Source organism: Panthera leo, chromosome B3 (assembly GCF_018350215.1).
Source record: "Panthera leo isolate Ple1 chromosome B3, P.leo_Ple1_pat1.1, whole genome shotgun sequence".
Classification (NCBI taxonomy): Eukaryota; Metazoa; Chordata; class Mammalia; order Carnivora; family Felidae; genus Panthera; species Panthera leo.
Window position 1 is genome coordinate 79,612,687 of NC_056684.1, and position 5,511 is coordinate 79,618,197.

A 5,511-nucleotide genomic window follows, 5' to 3' on the forward strand; every position below is an offset into this window, starting at 1 on the left:
GGCCCAAACCTAATGGTTTACAAACCAAATGATGAGTGTGTACATGTTATGAATTGCTGCTGTATGTTGCTTTCCTAAGTTTTGTACACAAAGTGGTTAAAGTTTTCATTCTACTGATGTGACTCATCAATACAACAGATGAGATGTTTGATAGAAACATGGCTGTCATTTTTAATGAATTCTTAAGCTATTGTTCAGCTCCCTTTTATGCTACAGACCCAGCTGAGAGCCTAAGAATTTGTGTTTAATCAGACACAGTACATGTCTATCTTTCACAAAACATAATTTTTTGGAAAATCTTAACTTCTTAAGTCTGTCAAACCTTATTTGAGAAGACTCAGTTTAAGTCCTTGGAAGATCTCATTTTTTTTTAATTGTTTAAGTTTATTTATTTTGAGAGAGAGAGCACAAGCAGGGTAGGGGAAGAAAAAGGAGAGAGGAGAAAGGAGAGACAGGATAGAACCCCACGTAGGCTCTGCACTGTCAGTGCAGAGTTTGATTCAGGGCTCAAACCCACGAGCCATGGGATCATGACCCGAGCCAAAGGCAGACGCTCTAACCAACTGAATCACCCAGGAGCCCAGGAAGAGCTCATTTTTATATAACCTTTTTACACTTTCAGTTCATCATTTAGTGTATTTTGATTTCTCCTTCAAGTATGATCAGAAGATACCTTTAATACATTCCCAAAGCTACTAACACACAAGAAGCTACAGTTGATAGCAGGAATGAAAGCAGAAAAGTTTGGGTATAGAAGGAAAGCATACTGGCATTTGAATTGAATTTTGAGAATGAAAGAGAAAGAATTTAGAGAAGAAATGTCAGTAGCCATAACTTCCAGAGACCAACCAGTGATGAGAATTGCTAGGTGGTCTACAACTGGTACACTCATACTTAGGCCAGGAATTCCCATTTAGCATCCTACCACAAATTCTTAGGTTTTACTCCTATTTGTCTGTAAGTGCAGTCAAGTCTATTTAGGGTTTTCTGCCCCTGCTGCCCACCTTATGAATTCTCTTCTCATTAAGGTCTAACTGCAAACCCTGTTTTTCAGTGTCAAGCCACTCAACTAATTGTGCACACATTTACCTTGGTTAGCAGCAGAGTATCTAGAGACTACAGCTAGCAACAAATTCAGCTTCTGCAAAATCATAGAAGGGGGAGTGGCTCTTATTTTGGTTCTTTTCCTTGGGAGAAATGACTTCATTATATCATAGCATAAGACACTATGTTAAACATTGGAAATGTAGTGATTATTAAGACAGGCATGGTCCATGTTCTTGTATAACTTCTGAGGATGACTTCTAACCAGTCATTCGTAAGTATAAAGAGACACTTCAAAATCCTCAAACAGATAAAGAAAATTAGTTGCATGAAAGGGAGTTATTCTCTAAGTTAGAACACCGCATTGCAAGAAAAATCTGGTTTGAATTAACTTAAGCAAAACACAGACCAAAAAAAGGGGTCAAGGGGGGGTATGGAATTTGGGGGCTTACACACACAGAAAATGCAAGGGTATATATAGTTGGTTTTAGTGATAATTACTGGAATGAGAAATCTGAAACAGCAACAGAAGTCTCTCTAAGGATTTTCTCTGCTAGTATCTTGGCCTCATTCTCTTCCATCCCATGGGGGTTTAAACCACACATAGGGAACATAGTAGCTGGTTACACTGGTTTCAGACAATTTCAATTTTATAACTCAAAAAGCCAAGTAGCCTTCCTGCTGGCTTGTAAAAATCCCAAGGAAGAATTAAGATTGGTCCAACATGGGACTCCATGCCTAGACCAGTCACTGTGGCCAGAACAATGAAGTACTATGGTAGGCTCAGCCTGTAGTAAGGGCACATACTCTGAGTGGGAGCCACCAGAAAGGCATGCTTATATTGAAGGAAGAACACTGGGATCAAAAGAGGGAGGAGGGACTGTGACAACAACGATGATAATAACAATTAATATAGAGGTAAGGGTCATGCAGAGCAGTCAGAACAAATAAAAACTAAAACAGAGTTAGAGAATACAACAAGAGACAACTTAAAAATGTAATTCCTATATCCATAAGAATTGAGTATAATGCATCATTAAAAAGAACAATTTGTCGTGAAACTAAAGGAAAACTTTAATGTATCTATGGTATAGGATCATGTGTTGAGAATGCAAAACAAGGAACCTAACCAAGGCAATAACCCAGCTGACAGTATTACAGGGCTCGAAGTAATGTTAAATAGAATGTATTTTAAAACACACATTTAGCACCCAATATATACTAAGCACTATTCTAAGAATCAATTCATTTGATTTTCACTGCACCCATATTAGATAAGTATAGTATTATTCCCATTTTACAGATAAGCTTAGAGAGGCTAAATGACTTGCCCGAGATGACATAATTGTGGAGGAACAGGATCAAAAAGACGTGACCACCGACTGACCTGTGAGCTGAACCCTGGCCCTTGGAGACTCCTTACCTCCTCCCCCGTCCTTGGAATATTGGTTCCACTTTCCCACTCCCAGAGGCTGCTCCAAGTTCATAGCCTGGAAGTAATGATGTGATGTTGAAAAGATCTGCACAGTACACAACTGGGCCCAGTTAAGGCCTTTTTATAAATTTTCAAGATTTGGTTGGTGGACGCAGGGATCCATTCATCTTGCTGCTGCCAAAGGGAAGGAAATTCCCTTTGCTATTATTAAAACAGCCCCCTACCAACCTGTAGTGGCCTGTCTCTTTCTTCAGTCTCTCCCTGCCTTCTGCATTTGGGAGCTGGTTTAACATTATACCAGAAAAGTTCCTGAGGGGGTTATGAACCTACAGTAACTAACAGAGCCGGGATTTAAACCCAAGCAATAAAATTGTGCTATACCTCTAAATTAAGATGTCTGCTATTAAGTTAGTAAGTATCCCTATGCTTCACAGACAAGATAAGCACCTGAGATTGAGGTGCTCAGCTATGCTCCTCCAGCCAGCATGTCTTTATGGAACTCAGAGAGACCAGAGAGTTTTCATATGGTCTTCTGTTTTAAGAGTTTGAAACATACTTTTCATACGGTCTTCTGTTTTAAGAGCTTGAATGTGAAATTTTATTGGGCTTTTCCTCTGTCACATATCTTCAAAAGATACATTATTGTTAAAGATCAGGCTCCCATAATATAATTAGAATATTAATGTTAATACATAAAAATTAGAATTAATTTTCCAGAATTCAAGATTAGTGAGGATGAAAACACAAAATAATAACACAAAATAATGTGTTGAAACCTCACATCCCAATCTCCTAGATATAAACAGGCCAAAATTCCTATATGGAACCAAATGGTAAACAGGCTTGACTGTAATAATTGAGATCCATGATAACTTCCAGAATTTAGGCAATCCGTGGATAAAGTAATGAAATCCATGGATCAGGAGGATCTTCGTATGAATTCTTGTGGAAGGAGCGAAGATAAAGAGCCCACAGGAATAGTCTTCCAAAGTATAAGATGGCTATGTTAGAAGTGCATTCCTGGATTCTTCAACATATTCAAACGTAGCTGGGGGGTGGGGGTGCTGACATACACACCACCTGTGCCTTTCATACAAAGAAGGGGCTTACATAATGGCTAAAGAAAGACATGTGGCTTGTTTGCAAGCTCCTGAGCTTGAAGTCGCCTGCCCCTGCTCTTCCAGTGCATCTCTGTGGAAACAGGAAATCTAGAGAGCTGTGCCAAGAATATCCTTCTCCATGCTCTCATTTATTTTATTTTTCTCTCATGGCAGTAATATTATTGAAGTATATTTTATAGATGGTAAAATATACAGCTCTCAAAAATATAGGTTGATAAGTTTTGACAAATGTATACATCTATGTAACAATCACCAAAATTACCCTAATCAAGATAGAGATCCATGACTTCTTAATGTTAAGACCTGAGCTAAATCAATTGTGAAACTGTGATGTGTGGGAGCTTAATCATTCCAGGTTATTTGGAAATCAAATCTACTGATATTATTACACATGCAGAGCATTGACATGTGGCCTATAGCCTTACATATTTCCTTTATTGTAAGGAAAGAACTATTTAACATAGTTTAATAAAGCATTCAATTCAAGATAGAAAAAGTACAATATAAAAACAGGAAGCAGGTGGATAAATTCACAAAGCAAGAAGCAGTAAGTAAGTTAAAAAGCAGTTACCAAGAACTAACCCAAAAAGTCAAGGGCTGGTTTCCTGGAAAGAAAATAACACATGCAAACTTTGAGGAAACTGATAGAGGAAAAAAAAAAAGAAAAAACAAATGTATAATCTTAAGAAAGGGAATGTAACCACAGTTATGGAAGAGAGATTTAAAAGAATAAGAAACAGGACATGCTAATAAATCTGAAGTCTAGTATAATAAATCCAAAAATCTAAAAACTATTCAAAAAATTTATTATAGATTCAAAAAGGAGAATGCTATTAAGTACCACAAGTACATATGGGAGAACATTTTTACATCTTGGGCTGGTGAATGCCTTTGTGGACATAATTCCAAATTCAGAAGCAACAAAAGAAAAGATCTACATTAATACACTTTAAAAAAAATAGAAGCTTCTATGTGGAAAAACATACAAAAGCCAAGAGCAAAAAAAGTGGTGAATTCTTTTTGTAACACACATTAAGGATCAAAGTTTTAATCTCTTTATTATTTAAAGAGTTCTTATTAATCAGTAAGGAAAAACTGACAAGTCAGTATAACAATGGGCAAATTACATAAAAAGACAATTCACAGAAGAATAAATAGATGACCAATATGCAGTTAAACAGATGGTTCAGACTGGTAAATATCAAGGAATAGAAAAACCCAAAGAACTATGAGGAATAAATATTTTACCAAACAAGTTGAGAAAGAATTAAAAGATAAATAAGACCCAATATTGGGGAGGATAGGAGAAATGAAGCATTCACATCCAGTACAGAGGAGTGTAAATTGGCCTTGAGCAATTTTGCAATGATTTAAATATTCAAATCTGCATACTCTTTGACATCATTCAAACTACTGGCATTTATTATAAAGAAATAATCAACATATTAGAAAATATATACACAAGGCAATTCATTGCAGCAGTTTACAAGAGTAAAAATTAGAAACAACGTAAATATCTTTCCATAGGATTTTGTTATGTCTTTGCATACAATCTATAAAAAATGAGTTTGAATTATATATGCAGATAATGATAAGGAACCAACCCTGACCTGATTATTTTTGTAAATAAAGTTTAATGGATCACAGCCACACTTACTCATTTACTCATTGGCTATGACTGCTTTTGAGCTCAAAGGTAGAACTGAGTAACTGTGACAAAGGCAGTATGGTCACAAATCCTAAAGTATATATTTATCTGGCCCTTGACAGAAATTTGCCAAACTTTTCACTGATACAGAATAACATGTGTAGTAAGAAAAGAAAGGGAAAGGGAAGGAAGGGGAGAGGAGAAGACGGAGGGTGGAGGAGAGGCAGAGGGGAGGGGAGGGCAGGGCAGGGCAGGGAAGGGCA